General features: G+C 40.3%; 1 pseudogene; it reads right to left on the bottom strand.

Moving 5' to 3' along the window:
• Positions 1-12,797: 12,797 nt before the first annotated feature.
• Positions 12,798-21,393, bottom strand: part of LOC118676145 — a 74,731-nt pseudogene continuing 66,135 nt past the window's right edge.

Raw genomic sequence — 21,393 nt, 5'->3', positions numbered from 1 at the left:
TCTGGACACATGTTTATAATGTTAGGTCTGAAATTATTGCAGTCAACTTGAAACAGACACACGGAGAAGAGGATCAAAGAGATGTGAGCCAGAACTCTGATCAAATCATATCTGATCACAGCTTTTTGAGCTGTGAGCTAATAAATTTCCTTAACTGTTTATGCAAATTTACTAGTAAGTGAGCTGTTTCTTGTAGCCAAGATTATCTCTCCTGATACAGAAAGGAGTTACACTTCAAACCCAAGTGGTTCCTAATCCACAGGGTCTATTTCAGGGATCCCTTGGCCAATTTGATCTAACGAGAGGGTCAGATAGATGCTCTCTTCTGGTCCAGACCTATTTTAAAATTTCACTTTTTGTGGTCATGCTTTTCAAAGTTTTCTGGTTTGTAAGTCTAGACCAGTGATGGCGAACCTATGACACGCGTGTCAGAGGTGACACGCGAACTCATTTTTTTGGTTGATTTTTCTTTGTTAAATGGCATTTAAATATATAAAATAAATATCAAAAATATAAGTCTTTGTTTTACTGTGGTTGCAAATATCAAAAAATTTCTATATGTGACACGGCACCAGAGTTAAGTTAGGGTTTTTCAAAATGCTGACGCGCCGAGCTCTAAAGGTTCTCCATCACTGGCCTAGACAGTACTTCCATTACATCTCTGCTGGAATGGATCTTTGAGATGTAATCTGATTCCAATGCCCATCCTTGGGTCCAAAAGTGGCTATGGAAATTAGATACAATGGTTCTTCTCTCTGGTGGTCCATCATCTCCAACACAATTTCTAATGAGAAGACCTGTCTGTGGGAGATGAAGTCTTACTACAAGACTCACTTCTGGCTCCTCTAATTTCCCAGGCAACTTTTAATTTTATAATAGTTTTGGTCCAGGCATACAATTAGTTTTGGGAACCCCTGTTGAGCCCTTAATAGCTAAAAGTAGAAACTATTGTGATGGAGGCAATTTGGCATTGAAAAGATTTGGTCAGGTATAATGATAAAACTGGCATCCTAAATAATCTCTAGGCCCCATAAGAATAGCTGGATTGCACTCCAAGGGTAAAATATCTATTGTTGGGCCACTATATACAGATAAACTTTTACAGTGAGGGGTCTATGATGTTCATGCTGTGTAATATTGTAAATCTGCAATCAGATAGGTATGTTTTGCACTTTTGTTTAAATAGAACTATCAAGTCAAGACCAGTGGTTTCACATTTGGTTGTGAGTTGGGGTGGGGGTGAGGGGCAAAGCACTTGGCTGTCATTGTATCTTAAATAAAACACCTTAATTCAATGTATATTTGATACCATTCTGAATATTGGGCAGATTTGTAGGCAGAAAAATCTGACTCTATTATATCTATAACCCCTAGCAATGTTGGGCTTCTTTGTTCTTGACATCTAAAAATGATTGTAAAACAATTAAAATTTTTATTGTAATATCTGGGATGATACAAAGTGGAGACATTCATAACATACTACAAAACTGTTAACTTTTTAATTTATCTATTCTCCAAAGTCTCAAACATCATGGCATGGTAGGTGGGCTCTAATCTGTTATTCTCCCAACATTTCTTCAGGGCTTCAAAAATATCTCTTGCTCTCCATTATCTCATCTCTACTCTCTTCTGTGTATATTTTCTTCTCTTACAGAGTACATTTGGCCCTTTCCTATAAAAATCAATAAGGCCAATCTAGGATTCTCTTGTATCACCCTGTCATCCATTACTGCACAAAGAGGCCAAGGAATTGCGTGTGTGAGGAAAGAGTTCTCCTTAGCATTACTTAAAAAAATTATTTAATTTTTTAGCATCTGTTTTGTTTTATTAATCCTCACTGAGGATATTTTTTCCCCATTGATTTTTAGAGAGAGTGAAAGGAAGTAAGGGAAGGGGAGGGAAGGAAGAGACAAAGAGACAGAGAAAGAGAGAAACATCAATGTGTCTTTCTCACATTGATTGGTTGCCTCCTGCATGCACCCTGACTGGGGCCAGGATGGAACCTGCAACCCAGGTACATGCTCTTCAGAGAGAATTGAACCTATGACCCTTCAGTGCTCTGGCCAATGCTCTAACCACTCAGCAGCATAGGCCAGGGCTAGCAACAGTTTTGATCTGACCAATATCTACCTTTCCCAACATCATTTCCCAACACAGCCCCCCACACTTGGCTTCTTCCATCAACAGATTTTAAGCAGAGAAGTGGCATGATAATATTTACATTTTAGCAAGATCACTCTGGTCTATTTGGGAAATGGGTTGGGGCTGCTATTGAGGTGAGAAGGAGGAGAGATAGTAGGGAAATAAATTAAGAAACTGTAGGATTGTCTAGAAAAGAGATGTGGATAGTTTGGACTAGGGTGGTGGCAAAGGAGATAGAAATAAGTTGAAAGATTTGAGACACATTTCTGTTTAGGAAAGAAATGAGGTTGTTATCCAGAGTAGAAAATATAAACAGAAGAGCTTGTTCATAAGGTAAAATACTGAGGTTGGTTTTGGACATGTTGAGTTTGAGGAGTTATGGGATATCTACTTGAAGTGTTCCTTGGGCATTTGGTTTAGATAAATCTGGGGCAGAGCTAGAGACAGGGATTTGGGAGTTGCCAGCTTATGGATATGGCTGTTGAGCACATGTGTGTGATGAGTGTATCTCAGAAAAGCATATACACTGGGGGCACCGGCTGGCCAACAGCAAAGCCCCGGGGAGCACTGTCATCCAACAGGTGAACAAAAGAGACTTGAGAGAAAACCATGGAAATATGGGACAGAATCTGACAACACTTGTTTTTTAGATCAAGGAAAGTAAAATCCTAATGATTTATTACTTGATCAGACAACCACAACACACAAGTGCATCAGCAGAATATAGTGCTCAATTCTGAGTGCCAGCCGTTTATAAGGACATTGACAAACAGAGCGTGTTGGGAGGAAGCCCATCAGGGTGGTGAGGAATAAAGCAGAGAGGTTAATGCTTTCACATAGAGAAGATATGTAGGGAGAACACATTCACCATGTGGGAAAAAAAATAGCTTTGTTTTTATGTTCCAGAAGGAATAACGAGGCAGTATAAGAAACACACTTCAGTCAATATAAAGACTAATTTTACAAGTGGTTGAAAAATAGAATAGGTTGATTTGTTCAGAGTGAGAATCCCTTTGAGCAAGGTAATATTCTTGTCCTGAGTAAGATTTACCTGTTGACATAGTGTTGAATTTGAGAAGCCAGTGATTCTGTAAAATTGTCTCTGTGTGTACATATTTCATGCACACATTTCAGGTCACTACACGTATGGGGTCAGTGTGTCATGCAGTAAGTTCTGGGTGGCTGTAAGGAATGACATTTATTCGTTGGAGGCTGGAAGTGAAAGTGACACGAATTCCCACCACGTCCTTATCTGCACTCATGAAATTTTGTTGAGAATCCCTCTGAGAGAGAACGTCTCAGCATTGAGTCCGTTTTGTGGCCTTGAGCTGAGACAGTTGACGGGACATCTTACAATAGGAATAAGGGCAAGATGCCCTAAGGGCTTCACATACATTTATATCAAAATTCTGTGAAGGAAAATCAATATTTTGCTTCTGGCAATGAAAATCCAAACCTCACCAAATTACTGGGAATGAACACTTTATTACACTTTATTTTCAAACACCAGAGAAGAGGGGGAGAAAACACCCATCAAGCTGAACAAATTCTTCATGATATCCCTGGATATAACATGGTGTGATGGGCTTGGCAGTGACCCTGTTAGGGAACTACTATAACCTTTCATTCAAGTCTTTTTTAAAAAAACTTCCTCAGTGAATCCTTTTCCGATCACTCAATCTAAAATTTCACCCCACCCAATACTTCCTTTCCTCGATCTCTGCATCATGTTTCCCTTCACACTTGTCTTTCCCAGAAGCAAGATCTTAGACAAAGATTTGATGCAGGTGGTTGGTATGTGAGATGATCCCAGGTAGGCCAGTGGGACATGGGGGAGTGAGACAGGGAAGGGGAGAAAGTGAATGCAGGTGTGGCAATCAGCAGGTTATTGCTGTGGGCAAATGGGATGGAGTCCTGCTGGGGATCTCTGGGAGGCTGTGTGGAAATGCCTTGGATACTCCTTGGAGTATATCTGAAGCATAAGGCAGTTGGGGTGTTTATCCATCACTTCTCATCAGCCCGTGGTTGAGAGCTGCTGTAGGGGGTTGGGACTTTTAACTTCCCCGCAGTTCTAGTCTCTGTGCTGGGGCAAGTGCCATCCCGCTGTCAGAGCAAGCCCTATGCGTTGCAGGAGCTCACACTTGGAGGCCTAGGGTCAGGATGCACGGGAATCTGTGAAGGGCACTGATAGGATCTGCTAGAGAACTTGTTAATTCTCTACTAGGCTGTATATATATTTTGGTTAATCCTCACACGAGGATATTTCTCCATTGATTTTTTAGAGAAAGTGGAAGGGAGAGAGACAGAGAGACACATCAATGTGAGAGTGACACTTCGATTGGTTGCTTCTTGCACGCACCCTGACCAAGGCCAGGGAACCTGCAACCAACTGAGGTACGATGCCCTTGACTAGAATCGAACCCCATACCCTTCAGTCTGTGGGTCGATGCTTTATCCACTGAGCCAAACTAGCTTGACTGGGCTGGACTGTATATTTTACTTATATTTATTGTCTGTCTCCTACGATAACATAAGCTTCACAAAGACAAGGACTTTTCTGTTTTGTTTACTGGGTGGCACTCAGAAATGGTTTCCGAGTTATTCAATATTTAGCAACTACTAATTAGTGCCTACCTGCAGCAGGTACTCCCATTCTTTGATATCATGATCTCCAAAGGGCTGGGTAGATCTCCACTGTCTTTATAACTAATAATTAGCCTATCCTGAGTCAAGATTAAGAATTACAAGGGAAGAGTGATAATTAGACACTTTTGTTGTAATCCATATTTTTGGTAAATAAATAAAGAACTGTGACAACATGAACTTCTCGATCAGAGAAAGTTCAATAGCGGGTGGGAGAGAAAATGCACATAACAGATCAGGGTGCTTATTCTAACCGCAGCTTCCACAGAGAAGGTCTGGACACATGGTATCCAAATCTCTGGCAGATGGTTGGTTTCTGGTCTCAGGCGGAAGTTGTAATCTTAGGGTCATACTCAGGGAAGTTGCTTTTGCTCTGGACTCTGTGCTCCAGTTAATGCAGACTCAGATCTGCCAAATGGCACAGATGAATCACTGACTGTGTAACCAACAACGTTTCCAGAGTGTTGAACATGTGTGACTGTTGAATTACATCGCGCCTGCCTGAGCTTTTTTCTAGCAACTCTTACCTGCAGTTTAGAAAATTTACCTTAAAAATTTGGCCAATCATTCCAGCCCATCACTGGGCATTCTCTGATTCCCAGTTTTATTCCTTTCAGCTTCCTGTTATTTCTTAATTTAACAAGCCAATATTTAGCACTTATCTCTGAATCCTAATATATTTTAAAATTACTATTAATAAGCAAATATACATGAAATTTCTACTGTGATTTCTAATTGGGGACTTTTCTGTACTCAACATTGGAATAAGTTCTGTTTTAAAATCATTCCCGGGGACCTCTAGAGTATATCTCCAAAGTTGGGGAGGAAATTTATTTCTAAGTGCAAATCCAAACATTTCTAAAGTGTAACGGCAGGAGGAACATTTAGAGACATTTGTTTTATGTAGACATATCTGTCCTGGAAGTAAAATCCCCAAAAGAGGTAACTTAGACATTTTTAGTAAATTAGGTCATCATCATCAAAATAACATTTCTGAATATTATTTATCCTGGGTTATTAAGCTGGGCATCGCACAAAACAAAAGTGGTCATCTCTAAAGGCCTGTAGGAGAATTAAACATGGTTGGGAGGTCCTGTACCCAAATTCATCAAGGTTTGCTAAGAGAGGCGGTGAGTTGAGGGGTTAGTGTTTTTTGGGACCCTTCTGTCCCAAAGATTGTATTTAAACCACAGCACATCAGTCAAATCATTAGGTCCTGGGTGGATCCACCAAAGCCATATAGGTCTTGCCTGAGACTTTGGACTTTCAATCCCGAGAGGTAACAACCAACAGTGGCACAAACCAACAAATGGACAAACCATGTGTTTGTGAAAACACTAGAAAATAAATTAGACAAATAGAGAAAAAGCGTTTACGTTATGTTAAAAAATTAGGGACAAGAAAATGTACATTTTTATCTGCAAGCTCCCTTGGTATTCCGTAAAGGTTTTCTCTCAAGTAGAACAATGAGTTTGCTGGTGTGATAAATTAGCAGACACCTCCTTTGGTGTGAAGTATTCCTGTGTTGCAAATCACTGATTTTATTAGATGGCAGCTCTAGCAGCAGTCTAATGCTGCCTCATGAAAAATCCATAACAATTCAATCTCATTTTAATGATTCTGGAAAATAATAGGACATATTTGAGAGCAGCCCATTTACTCATAGTCTCACTTTCTAGTCATGCCTGTTAAAGTGAATGTGATTCATGGACTTTTGTGGCTATTATTATTGTTGTTATTATTTATTTTTAGCAATGTATGAACCCAACCCAGTTTATCTTTACCTGCCTGATTCACACATCATTTCTCCTCTTAGCATATATCTTGCATCTTGCATATGTTACAGCTTGCCTACTTATTTATTTGGTTTCTAAGCTCATTGGAGAAAGATCAAAACTAATTCAGATGAATGTTTAAAACCATTATGAGACTTGCTTATGGAAAAAACGCACATATGGCTTACATATTTAGTTTAGAGAATAACTGAAAATAACTGTACCTAAGATTCTCTTCAGACTTATAATTAGAGAAAAGGAGGAGTTTCTAAAATAAACCAAAAATTGATGAAAGCCAATCTAAGTCATTCCTGTTAAAGTGAATGTGATTAATGGAACGCTGTCCTATTTGCCTTCTAATTTCATTTTGTTTACTTCTGTGTAAATCTTTATTCATGTGGCACCTTCATTGTGTGAAAGTCACGCTATTTTCCTGTCATCACAGACCCTCTGGGAGCACAAGAGTGTGATGTGTACTCTCAAATAGGTCACTTTCTTTCTTTTTTGAATATAGTTAGAATAATTTATCTTTGCAGGCTCAATATTGGAAAAGAATAGGACATTACTCTATTTTTGTATGTTCTGGTTCTTGTGTTAGGACAAAATCTATCCATTGATTAGACTGTATACATCTTTCAAATATCTCAAGGTAGGAGATCATGATACATAACAAATTCCATCGTTGTTTAAATTATTTTTCTAGATGGACATATTTATTATGGGAATATGGTCTTTGCATTATTTTTCCAGTTAGGATCATCATTCATCAATAGCAAATATTCAGTCTGCTAATAAAATAACAGTCTGTACCTCTGTTTTTATTACTATTTTCTGCTACATATGCTTTTAGTGTGATGTATATTTATTGGTGTACAACTTCAGCAATATGAAGACTGTTGACATTATTCTTTTGTTTATTACATTTGAATGGTTTTGACCACCATTTGTTGTCTGCTGCTATTAAGAAATCCTTTAATAGATACACAATATTTTGAAGGTAGTGGCAACAATAATTTCCTGAGAGAAAATCAGAGTACTGAAATAATGATAGAAGCCTGTTCAGTTGCCTCAGTTTGCCCAGGGAGACTTTGAATAGGTTGGTCTGGAGAGATACAGATTGAAATAAATGCAAACATTTTTTGTGGGTGTGCAGGACCATTTACCCAACTCACCATTGTTGGAGGTCAGGGACGTCACATTCTGTTATCTGTCACGTTAAATAATTAGCATTTCTAGAAACATTGGTGACCATTCATAGAGGGCCTTGGCCTTTCATGGGTCATATTTCATCATTTCTCTAGTCCTGCCTTTCTGAAAATTTTCAGCTAAATATATTTGCTTCATCCTATTGTACCTCAGGTAATTAAGAGATTTATTAACATACAAAAAGCAGAGAGCATAGTCCAGATAACCGGTTTATATGGAGAATGGCTGATTTGGACCATACCATAATGAAAATCTTTTTAAAAACTAAAGGAAAAACAAGTAACTTAACATAAACTTAGGCTGATTTTTCTTATGACAGATGTAGATGTCAATGAATCATTCACAAATTCTCCAACAATTGCAGAGTATTTTGTTTTTAAATGGATTTTATTTTTTAAGTATGAAAATATCTCACTGCAATATTTATTTTTTCACTTTTCTCAAGAAATATCTGCTAGGGAGTAGGTTGTGGGATAGCTGACCCATTATCTTCTCCATCCTATATCAGTATTGGTGCTGGTATCTTCAACATATATGTTCAGTCTTTCTAATTCCGAAGTCAATCCTTGATCGATTCTGAACAAGGTGGGCTTTATAATGGTAGACTTGTACTCATGGGCTGGTGGGTATAGGCTTCCTGGTGCAGTGATAGGTTCTGTATTCAGGATGCTTGGAGGAATGCGTGGGTTGTCAGGCACGGATGTACTTTGGAGATATGCATGCTTTAATACAGATACAGTATCTTAACAATATGGTTATTTCTTTTATATTATGATTCATTCCAATACTGGCATATTACCTTTTTCTTGACCACTTTCCCAAATGTTCTTACTTGTCCTTCAGACCACTTTCAAGAAACCTAAGTAAGTTGCCTGGACAAACAGAAGGTATCCCATTGTCAAGAAAGTAGTAAAGAACATCTCTGGAGCATGTGGGGAAAGTAGTAAAGAACATCTCTGGAGCATGTGGCCTAATTTGTATTTACTCTCTGAATTCGTGTGTTCTTCCTTGTACCTGTGATGGTTTCTAAACCATAAGGAGCTGGACTGTGGAGACAATTTGCCTCCTACACTCATTGTCTCTTCTTTTCTTAACTTTTCCTCAGCTTCTGAAGTTCCCACAGGATCAGAGTAATGGATCTATGATGCTGTTGGTGGTTGGTGCTGGAGTGTGGAGAAGATGTTTAACATTGTTTCAGGGGATATATGAGATCAAAAGATAAATTTGGCATAGTTTCCAAAGGTCAAGCTGCTATTTCTTAAAGTTCTGCAATTTAGACTGGGCTCAGCACGGTTGTTCTGCTGCTCTACCTGGTGACTGATGGAGCTGGAGAATTTACGGCATCTTCTTTACTCACATGTCTGGTGCCTCAGCTGCAAGGGCTGCAAGAGCTGGTGGCTAGGCATGCATCTCTCTTTCTCTTTCCACATGGTCTCTCTACTAGGAAAGCGGGACCTGTTTACATGGTGGCTCAAGGCCAAGAAAGAACATTCTAAGAGAACAATCCCCATTGTGAAATCACTTTTCAAGCTTCTGCTTGTATCATACTAATGTCCCATTGGCTAGAGTAAGTCATGTAGCCCAGCCCATGAAAGGTTTTGCAGGATTCATTTGGGAGTTTGCCAACCTAAAGTCTACCATATAGAGAGTGATATACCAAGTTTACATCAATTTTAAAAATGAAGCAGTTGATTTGAAGATAACTTTGCCTTTTTGGTAGTCTAGGACTCATCCACTCTGGAGAAGGCATTTATTTTTTTTTCTGCTGCTGAGAACTGACCCAAGCAATTTTGGTGTGCACAAATATTAGGTTCTTTTTGGTGTCTTGTTAATGGTTGGTGGCAATGAGGGTTAAATACTCGCTCATAACCATGTATTAGGTTACTAGGAAAGCAAGTCTCAGACTAATTGCTGCTACTCACATTGACCTTTCTGCAAGCAGGCACAAAACAATCCTAAACCAGTTCTATAAATGTCATTTAAGGATCTCACCTAGGGCCCCATTCCTAAGGATAAAGATTCCAGGGCTCACTAGTGTCTTACCTCCTGTTTTAGGAAGCATGGAGAGTGCCAATAAAATATTATAGCCAATTACCATTTCTCCACTGCTACTAATTTCCCAAATGAAAGCTCCATTTTATCCATTAACAAGCCACTAATTCCACCAATGAAAACCCACTTCTGACATTATGTTGAATAGGAAAATTCTGGCATTGAAGGGAGAAAATAATGACTGAAGCCTTTTTAGTCATCACCTCTAGTGTATGACTTTTCTAATAAAGATGAGCTAATCATCTCCAGAATGTGGGTTTCTGATTAGGGCAATATCCTGCCCCAAGACTGTGATGGTAACCAACACACAATCTGTACTAAAGGATATTAAAACGAAGTATAGATACCATAATATGTGCCTTAAAGGCTGCGCTAGTGGAAAAAATTGCCACATTTTTCACCACAGTATAGGATATTAAGATCTTGGGATTAAACTTTGTGGACTCATTGCTTCTGGAAAGAGCAACATCCCAGTTAGGTAACTTTCCAACACTAATTTAAATTTCATGTAAATTTGAAAAGTTCATAATTAAAATTTTATTAAAATGTTTTATTTATTTTCTATTTTCAAACATATGCATAAGTAGGAGAAGCTGTATCTATCACCTAGCTTCGTGCTGATCAATTATGACTAATCATTTCTACTCCTCCCCAACCCCCTCCCAGCTGAATTATCTTAAAGTCCCAGATATCATGTTATCTCATCTGTAAATAATTCAGTGTGTATATGTGTATTTCTAACAACAGATAAGGATTTTTCCGTTAGCAGAAGCACAAAATTACTAATACATTGAAGAAATGAATAGTTCATCAATGCCCAGTCAGTGTTCAAATTTCTCTGAATAATAAATATCTATTTATAATTGGGTTGTTGGACTCAGGATTCAAACAAGGTTTGCAGATTACGTTTGGTTGATATGCACCGTAGGTCTTATATTTCTTGTGGTAGACCCAGGCAGGGTTTCTTAGTCTCAGCACCATTAACAATTTTGACTGGATAATTATTTGCCATGGGGGTTGTCCTGTCATTGTAGGATATTTAGCAGCATCCCGGGTCTCTACCTACTAGATACAGATAGTACCAGCCCCTCGTGTGACAAACAAAAATGTCCCAAACATTGCCTAATGTCCCTTGGGGCAAAATTGCCCCAGTTGAGAACCACTGATTTAGTTTTTCATTGGTAATGTTTTTTTATTTTTTTTTTAAATTAAATGATACATTAAAAATATAATAGTTGCCTAGGTACAAACAAGTTATAGAATAATGCATACAAAACCACAATGGACTACATGTGACAATTCTGTTTAGCTTCTGTTTTGAACATTTTATGTCAGTATCCAAAATGCTGAACTCTAGCATTTTTTCTTAATCTAGTGCTGCATGATTGCAATTCCTGAGGTAAACTTAGTGTCCACTAACATCTTTGGATACAAACCAAGTTCTCTGAGAAAAATTTGGATATTTATATTCCCACATACACTAGAATCCATAATTATAATCAGATACTACAGATTTCATTTAAAAAGTAGAAATGAGCCCTTATAATATTTTTATATCTATATATGTAATTTTAGCCAACCAATAGGGCCTCTCAAAATCCTTTGACTTGCAAAGTATGGTTTAAGGGAATTGCTTTAATAATTTTCTGTATTCAGATAAAATCTCTTGGTTAATCTCTAAGGAATAAACACTGACTAACACCAAATATAAAATCAAAAGTTTCAATAATTTCCAAAAGTAGCTCAGAATCAATACCCTAAAGAGAATGCCAATTTTTCCAACTACAATCCCTTATTACTTTCCCAGTGGAAGATGTTAAAGCTAAATATTGTCAGTGTACAGGTGCCCACTGTGCTCTGAATATACCTTATGACTTTTGCCAATAAGGTGCTGTCTAATTTAACAGTCAGTTTTCAGTGAAATCAGACTATAGTTTCCACATTATAAAAATCCTACGTAATAAAAGCCCAGCGACTGCAACGGCAGAACGACCAGAACGACCAGAACGACCAGAACGACTGGTCAACCTGTCACTATGACATGCACTGACCACCAGGGGGCAGAGGCTCAATGCAGGAGCTGCCCCCTGGTGGTCAGTGTGCTACCACAGCGGGAGCACCGCTTGGCTGACTGGGATGAGCGGCTGCTCCCGTTGTGAACCCTGGGCCAACAGGCAGGAACCCTTGCTGCGATCATTGCCTCCTTGCTCCAGGCTCCTCCTTGCTCCCTGCAGCCGCTGGATGCCCGCAGGCCACGCAGTGCCGCTGCCGGGCTCCCAGAGCTGACCCTGGAGGCTGGGAGGTGGGTTCATGGCTGCTGCGGGACAGAGATCTGCTCCACCGCCTCTCAGTGCTATTGTCGCTGGGCCCGGCCTGACTGGGTCCCCTGGAGAGGTGAGACTCCAGCTCCATGGAAGATGCCAGACCAGGGAGCAGCCACTCAGAGGGCAGGTCCACAGACGCTCAGCTGACCGGGATGAGTGGCGCTCCCACAGCGGGCTGATCACTGCAGGCCACACCCCCCCACCGGTGCATGGAGCCTGTGCACCCGGCCTCTAGTATTTTAATAAACATCAAAAGCAACATTTTATTTATTATTATTATTATTTTTAAAAGCAACGCTTTAGAGATAGCACTATAATAGCTCTTACTATATTTCTGTCCCAAGAATAACAATTGACATTTAATAAGACTTTCAGAGCCCAAATAATTAGGGGTTGGCCTTTCCATAGCTCATCTTATAATTAATTGCACACCTGAAAGCCACATGGAAGTTAATGCCATCTTTTAAAAGTTATTTTTTTGGAATTCTCCTTAAGCTTGTCTCTTCATGCTGATTCTACATTCTTCATGTAATAAAATAAACTCTTTGTTTAACAGCAAAATTAAAAAATTAGTTCCCCCTCTACAATTTAATTAAATCTTCCAGTAGAAGCCAAAATGATAATTTTAAGATAAAAGATGCCCCAAATGGAAATGTCATCTCTTCACAGATTGAAAAATATGAAGACCTCCAATATCAGTATTTTTCCCCCTTCTCTTTTCGTGGGTGGTCGTCCATTTGCCTTCTTCCACTAGGTTGTCTACCATGGTTTGGGTTTAGAGGCTGAAGTGAAGATCCTCTCAGAAATGTATTTTGGATGCCATCCTTAGTTTCATGCAAGAGGTGAGCTAAAATCCCACATAAAAGAGGTATTGTATTATCCTTTGATTCTTCTAATGCATGTAGCTCATGGAGGAGAAATTGCCAATGGAACTCAGGTTGACTAGATTCTGCTTTGGAGGACAGATGCTGTATACTTATATTTTTTGAATTCCAAATACTCTTGAATTAATCTATACTAATAATAGAGGAATATGCAAATTGTCCAGGATGCTGTCACAGTAACAGTGACAAACCAAACAGCAGGCTGCAAGGGGTGACCAGGCCAGCGGGCGGGTTAGTGAGGGATGACCAAATGACTGAACAGCAGGCTGCATGGGGTGACCAGGCTGGCAGGGGGGCAGTTGGGGATGAACAAGCTGGCAGGGGGGCAGTTGGGGGCAAACAGGCCATCAGGGGAGGGCAATTGGGGGTGAACAAGCTGGCAGGGGGGCAGTTGGGGGCAAACAGGCCAGCAGGGGAGGGCAATTGGGGGTGATTGGGCTGGCAGGGGAGGGCAGTTGGGGGCAATCGGGCTGGCAGGGGAGCAGTTAGGCCTCAATCTGGCTGGCAGGGGAGCGGTTAGGGAGTGATCAGGCTGGCAGGCAGAAGCAGTTAGGGGCAATCAGGCAGGCAGGCAGGCGAGCAGTTAGGAGCCAGCAGTCCTGGATTGTGATAGGGATGTTCGACTGCCGTTTTAGGCCCCATCCCTGTGGCAGTCAAACATCCCCTCAAGGGGTCCCAGATTGGAGAGGGTGCAGGTCGGGCTGAGGGACCCTCCCCCTTCCTCCCCTCCCCCCGTCCCCACCGTGCATGAATTTCATGCACCAGGCCTCTAGTTCATTAATAAGAAGGTTTCATGAGACAATGGTGGTTGGGGTTCATTTTCATCACCTAGAGCATTGAAAACTTTGGCTTGAATTCTCACTTTTAAATACTCTAAGACTCCCCTTTTTTTCAAGGTGTCCTTTAAAACTTTGTGGAACTTTTCCAAAAAAGACAAGTGAATGACCAGGCCAGGCAACTATCTGCGTCTAGTTTTCCCCAGTTGTAAGGATGCAGTGAGACAACCAACCCAATGACGTAGGATTGTGCCTAACACCAAGAATGGTTGTAGATACCATAAGTATCAGCCCCATGTGAAAAGCCAAAGCCCAGATGGGATCCAGAAAAATGTGCCAGAGGCCCACAGTGCAGGACTGTAAACCTTTCCTCACAGGTACCTTCAGATTCTGCAAATCCTGCTCTGATTCAAAGCTGGTTTAAAAATTGCCCCTGTGCAGCCCCTTCCCTCAAAGGGCCCTGCTCATGTCTATCTAACTGCCTACCACAGGTCCAAATGTTGTCTATCTGATTCATATATGCTAAAGTTTCTCATTTATCTTTCACTTAAGAATTTTATTTTATTTTTTTTTATTTATTTATTTTTTTTTATTGCTTAAAGTATTACAAAGGGTATTACATATGTGTCCATTTTATCCCCCCGCCCTAGACAGTCCCCTAGCCTCCCCTATCCCCCCATGTCTTATGTCCACTGGTTATGCTTCTATGCATGCATACAAGTCCTTTAGTTGATCTCTTACCCCCCTACCTCCTGCCCCGCAACCCTCCCCGGCCTTCCTGCTGCAGTTTGACAATCTGTTTGAGGCAGCTCTGCCTCTGTATCTATTATTGTTCAAAAGTTTATAATGGTCTCTATTATCCATGAATGAGTGAGATCATGTGGTATTTTTCCTTCATTGACTGGCTTATTTCACTTAGCATAATGCTCTCCAGTTCCATCCATGACGTTGCAAATGGTAAGAGTTCCTTCCTTTTTAGAGCAGCATAGTATTCCATCGTGTAGATGTACCACAGTTTTCTAATCCATTCATCTACTGATGGGCACTTAGGCTGTTTCCAGATCTTAGCTATGGTGAATTGTGCTGCTATGAACATAGGGGTGCATATATCCTTTCTGATTGGTGTTTCTGGTTTCTTGGGATATATTCCTAGAAGTGGGATCACAGGGTCAAATGGGAGTTCCATTTTCAGTTTTTTAAGGAAACTCCATACTGTCTTCCATAGTGGCTGCACCAGTCTGCATTCCCACCAGCAGTGCACAAGTGTTCCTTTTTCTCCACATCCTCTCCAGCACTTGTCGTTTGTTGATTTGTTGATGATAGCCAGTCTGACAGGTGTGAGATGGTACCTCATTGTTGTTTTGATTTGCATCTCTCGGATGATTAGTGACTTTGAGCATGTTTTCATATGTCTCTTGGCTTTCTGAATGTCCTCTTTTGAAAGGTGTCTATTTAGGTCCTTTGCCCATTTTTTGATTGGATTGTTTATCTTCCTTTTGTTAAGTTGTATGAGTTCCCTATAAATTTTGGAGATTAGGCCCTTATCGGATATGACATTGGCAAATATGTTTTCCCACACAGTGGGTTTTCTCGTTGTTTTGTTGATGGTTTCTTTTGCTGTGCAGAAGCTTTTTATTTTGATGTAGTCCCATTTGTTCATTTTCTCTTTAGTTTCAAGTGCCCTAGGAGCTGTATCAGTGAAGAAATTGCTTCGGCATATGTCTGAGATTTTGTTGCCTTTGGATTCTTCTAGAATTTTTATAGTTTCCTGTCGTACATTTAAGTCCTTTATCCATTTTGAGTTTATTTTTGTGTATGGTGTAAGTTGGTGGTCTAGTTTCATTTTCTTGCATATATCTGTCCAATTTTCCCAGCACCATTTATTGAAGAGACTATCTTGGCTCCATTGTATGTTCTTGCCTCCTTTGTCAAATATTAATTGAGCATATTGGTTCGGGCCGATTTCTGGGCTCTCTTTTCTATTCCATTGATCTATATGCCTATTCTTGTGCCAGTACCAGGCAGTTTTGAGAGCAGTGGCTTTGTAATACATCTTGATATCTGGTATTGAGATCCCACCTACTTTGGTCTTTTTCAGGATTGCTGCAGCTATTCGAGGTCTTTTTTTATTCCAGATGAATTTTTGGAGAGTTCGTTCTAGATCTCTGAAGTATGCCGTTGGTATTTTAATGGGAAGTGCGTTGAATTTATAGATTGCTTTGGGTAGTATGGACATTTTAATGATGTTGATTCTACCAATCCATGAACACGGTATGTTCTTCCATCTGTTTATGTCTTCCTCTATATCTTTTTTCAACGTCCTGTAGTTTTCTGAGTAGAGGTCTTTTACCTCTTTAGTTAAGTTTATTCCTAGGTAGCTTAATTTTTTTGGTGCGATGGTAAACGGGATTGTTTTTATAATCTCTCTTTCTGAAAGTTCACTATTGGTGTATAGAAATGCCTCGGATTTCTTGGGGTTAATTTTGTATCCTGCTACATTGCCAAATTCATGTATTAAGTCCAGTAGCTTTTTGATGGAGTCTCTAGGGTTTTGTATGTATAATATCATGTCGTCTGCAAATAAGGACAGTTTTACTTCCTCTTTTCCAATTTGGATGCCTTTTATTTCTTCTTCTTGCCGAATTGCAATGGCTAACACTTCCAGTACTATGTTGAACAGGAGTGGTGAGAGGGGGCATCCCTGTCTTGTTCCTGTTCTTAGGGGAAATGGTGTTAGTTTTTGTCCATTGAGTATGATGTTGGCTGTGGGCCTGTCATATATGGCTTTTATTATGTTGAGGTATGATCCTTCTACTCCCACCTTGCTGAGAGCTTTTATCAAAAATGGGTGTTGAATTTTGTCAAATGCTTTTTCTGCATCAATTGATATGACCATGTGGTTTTTTTCTTTCAATTTGTTTATGTGATGTATCACGTTTATTGATTTGCGGATATTGTACCATCCTTGCATCCCTGGGATAAATCCTACTTGGTCATGGTGTATGATCTTTCTGATGTACTGCTGGATCCGATTTGCTAAGATTTTGTTGAGGATTTTGGCATCTATGTTCATGAGGGATATTGGCCTGTAATTCTCTTTCATTGTGTTGTCTTTACCTGGTTTTGGTATTAGGGTGATGCTGGCTTCATAGAATGAGCTTGGAAGTGTTCCTTCCTCTTGAATTTTTTGTAGTAGTCTGAGGAGGATAGGTTTTAGTTCTTCCTTGAATGTTTGGTAAAACTCCCCTGTGAAGCCGTCTGGTCCTGGGCTTTTGTTTGATGGAAGCTTTTTGATGACTGCTTCAATTTCTTCCATAGTTATTGGCCTGTTGAGATTTTTAGATTCTTCCTGATTGAGTTTTGGAATGTTGTATTTTTCTAGGAATTTGTCCATTTCCTCCAGGTTGTCTAGTTTGTTGGAGTAGAGCTGTCCATAGTATTTTTTAACAATCATTTGTATTTCTGTGGGGTCTGTTGTTATTTCGCCTCTATCGTTTCTGATTTTGTTTATTTGGGTCCTCTCTCTTTGCTTCTTGGTGAGTCTGGCTAGAGGTTTGTCAATCTTGTTTATCCTTTCAAAGAACCAGCTCTTGGTTTCATTGATTTTCTGTATTGTTTTTTTGGTCTCTATGTCATTTATTTCTGCTCTAATCTTTATTATCTCCTTCCTTCTGCTCACTCTGGGGTTTTCTTGTTGCTCTCTTTCTAATTCTTTGAGTTGTAGAGTTAGATGATTTACTACCATTTTTTCTTGTTTGTTGAGATAGGCCTGTAGAGCTATAAACTTCCCTCTCAGGACTGCTTTCATTGTGTCCCATAGGTTTCGGATTGTTGTGTTTTCATTGTCATTAGTTTCCAGGATGTTTCGAATTTCTTCTTTGATTTCATTGGTAACCCAATCAATATTTAATAGCATGCTATTCAGCTTCCAGGTGTTTGAGTATTTTGGGTTGTTTTTATTGTAGTTTATTTCTAATATTATGCCATCGTGGTCTGCGAAGACGCTTTTTATGATTTCAATTTTCTTGAATTTGGGGATACTTTGCTTGTGACCCAATATATGGTCTATTTTTGAATATGTCCTATGAGCATTTGAGTAGAATGTATATTCCCTGGCTTTCGGGTGAAGTGTTCTGAAGATGTCTATTAAGTCCATCTGATCTAGTGAGTCATTTAGGATTGCTGTATCTTTGCTGATTATTTGTCTAGAGGACTTATCCAGTGCTGTCAGTGGTGTATTAAAGTCCCCTACTATGATTGTATTGTTGTCGATGTCTCCTTTGATATCTTCCAGGAGTTTTTTAATGAATTTGGGTGCTCCTGCATTGGGTGCATATATGTTTACCAGGATTATATCTTCTTGTTGTATTGATCCCTTTAGTATTATGAAGTGGCCTTCCTTATCTCTTGTTATGGCCTTCACTTTGAGGTCTATTTTGTCCGATATAAGTATTGCTACCCCAGCTTTCTTTTCCTTTCCATTTGCCTGAAAGATATTTTTCCATCCTTTCACTTTCAGTCTGTGTGAGTCCCTTCTAATGAGGTGGGTTTCTTGTAGACAGCAGATGTATGGGTCATGTTTTTTTATCCATTCAGCCACTCGATGTCTTTTGTTTGGAGCATTTAGTCCGTTTACGTTTAAAGTTATTATTGAAAGGTAGTTGTTTGTAGGCATTTCTGTTTTTGTGTGGCTGTTTTCTTTCTGAGCTTTTTATTTCTTATTTTTATACCAGTCCCTTTAGCATTCCTTGCATTGCTGGCTTGGTGGTGATAAACTCCCTTAGCCTTTTTTTGTCTGTGAAGCTTCTTATTTCCCCTTCAAGTTTGAATGATAGCCTTGCTGGATAGAGTATTCTTGGATTCAGTCCTTTGCTTTGCATCACTTTGTAAATTTCCGTCCATTCTTTTCTGGCCTGATGTGTTTCTGTTGAGAAATCATTTGACAATCTAATGGGAGATCCCTTGTATGTAACTTTCCGTCTCTCTCTTGCAGCCTGTAAGATTCTCTCTTTGTCCTGAACATTTGCCATGGTAATTATGATGTGTCTTGGTGTGGGTCTTTTTGGGTTCACCTTGTTTGGGACTCTCTGGGCTTGTGTGACTTTTTTCTTACCCACCTCAGGGAAGTTTTCTGATATTATTTCTTCTAATAGGTTTTCTAATCCTTGTTCATCCTTCTGTTGTTCTGGTACCCCTATTATTCGTATGTTGTTTCGTTTCATGTTGTCCCAAAGCTCCCTTAGGCTCTCCTCCTGTCTTTTCATTTTTTTCTCCAATTGCAGTACATTTTGGGTGTGTTTTGCTTCCTTGTCTTCTAAATCACTAATTCGGTCCTCCGCTTCTCCTAGTCTACTGTTGATACTTTCAATGGAGTTTTTCATTGCAGCTATATCGCTCTTCATATCTTCTTGGGTCTTACTTAAGTTGTTGATTTTTTCATCTGTTTCTTCTAGCTTCTTCCATATGTTATCGATTTTTTCATCTGTTTCTTCTAGCTTCTTCCATATGTTATCGATTTTTTCATCTGTTTCTTCTTGCTTCTTGCTGAGGTTGTCGATTTTTTCCTCCATCCGGTTTATGCACTCTAGGACCCTTATTCTGAATTCTTTTTCTGTCATGTTGCATGCCTCTGTATTACTTAGCTGCTTTTCTGGAGAGTCCTCCTTCTCTTTCCTTTGGGGGTTTCTTTGTCTACCCATGTTTGATCTCACTGACATATCTAGACGTTGAGTCGTTCAGTGGCTGCTCCCTTGGTGGCAGTGACTCCTTGGTCTGCGGTTCCTCTTCGGGCGGTTGCGGTAGCAGCTGCTCTTCAGTTGGCAGCAACTCCTCTGGTGGGTGCTGTTCACAGCTGTGGTGGCTCTTCTGGCTGGTGGGGCGAGGTTTCACGTACAGCTGCTGTTCCTCAGCAGAGGGTGTGGTGCTCAGGAGGTTGCTGTTGCTTGGATCTGCTGTGTTGATTTAAAGGCACAAAATACAACACAACAAGGCACCACGTACCAGGCACTATACACAAATATATTCACGATATTAATAACCCCAAATAAAGGTGACCACCTGAATTAAGAGAATTAGGGGATAAGGAAGAAGGAAGAGAAAAAGAGAAAAGAGAAAAAAGAAAAGAAAATTAGGGACCAAAAAAAGGAGTGCAAAAATGAAAGTGGGAAAAAGGAGGGGGGGAAAGTAAAAGCGAGAAAAGAAAGGAAAAGAAAAAAAAAGAGCGAAAAGAGAGAATGAAGTGGAAGAGGGGAAGAGACTTTTTATATGAGGAGAATGCTCCTATAGAACAGCCATTAATCCCAACAAATTCCAGCAACAGCTCCCTGGAGATAAATGCAAACTAGAAACAACCAATAATATAACGATGAAAATAGAATGGAGAACACTAATCCCAAAATAAAATAAAGAGAAAATAAAATGGCACTTTAAAAAAAATGGTAAAATGGTAGCAGTAATAATACTGGTTAAAAATAAGAAGGTAGTAATTAAAAGGGTAAAATCAGGTGATGGAAAAAAGAAGAAAAAAAAAAAAAGAAGAAGAGGAAAAGAAAAAAAAAAGAAAAAAAAAAAGAAAAAAAATTGGTTTCTTAGTTAAAAGGTGAAAAAAGAAAAAAAAAAATATTGCAGTAGTGAAGGTCCTTCGGTTCTTCTATTCTTCAGTGTGGCTCGCCTTAGACCTGCCCGGTATTCAGGAGAGTGTTGAGTTTCCCTGCGATACACTGTTCCTCTGTGTTGTAAACCACAGTCCTTATTTTAAAGCAAGCCGCATTTGTTTCCCAGACTGCCTTATTTTGTGTTTAGCAAAGAGTCAGTTTGTGGGTCAGCCTCTGGGTGGCAGTGTTCTGGGGTTGGCCTCTGAGGCTACAGGGCCTCTCTGTCCAGTGGAAGTTCACTGCCCAGAGCTGGCTGCGTAAGAGTTACCAGTGCTGTGTTGTTGCTGGGATTGAGAATCCCTCTATAGGCCAGACCCTGTTAACTCCCAGGGACTGATCAGGTTATTTTAATCCTTGATCTCCTACAGGGTGGAATCTGGGTGTGGCTGTGCTCCTTGCCTGGGGGCTGGGGGGAGGAGTCTCACTCTCCGGAGAGAATGGCTGCCTCAGTCCTGGGCTCAGGGGTGGCTCAGCACTCAATTCGCTGCCACCTCTCCCGGCCCCCCTTCTCTCCTCAGTCTCTCCCCAGATTCCACTCCTCCGCACACTCTCCCTCTCTTCAGCACAGGTGAGTGTCTGTATCCGAAATGTCCCATGAACAGGGTTCAGTGAAAACAAACAAACAAACGCCGGCCGCGGAAACGGGGAAGGCTTGGTTTCTGTAAGCTTCTTCTCTTACCGGGACTGCATGGTCTGATCAGCTCTTCAGGCTGCCCCCTTTAGGCTCAGTCCTCTGTGATCACAGACCGAGCTCTCAATTCCCCCGGCAGCGCCAGGAATCCCGCGGTTCTCCTTTCCCCCGTCAGGGGCTGTGCCTGTCCCAAGGGACGCGGCTGTCTGCCACGCGGTCTCCCTCCGACTCTCTGGGCTCAGAGGTCTGGCAAACTTTCCTGCCCAAATCCCTGGTTTTTTTACCTTTCCAGGGGAGTTCTGCTCTT

This window comes from Myotis myotis, unplaced genomic scaffold (assembly GCF_014108235.1).
Source record: "Myotis myotis isolate mMyoMyo1 unplaced genomic scaffold, mMyoMyo1.p scaffold_m19_p_1, whole genome shotgun sequence".
In the NCBI taxonomy this organism is placed as follows: domain Eukaryota; kingdom Metazoa; phylum Chordata; class Mammalia; order Chiroptera; family Vespertilionidae; genus Myotis; species Myotis myotis.
This window is presented reverse-complemented; position numbering and strand designations above follow the sequence as displayed.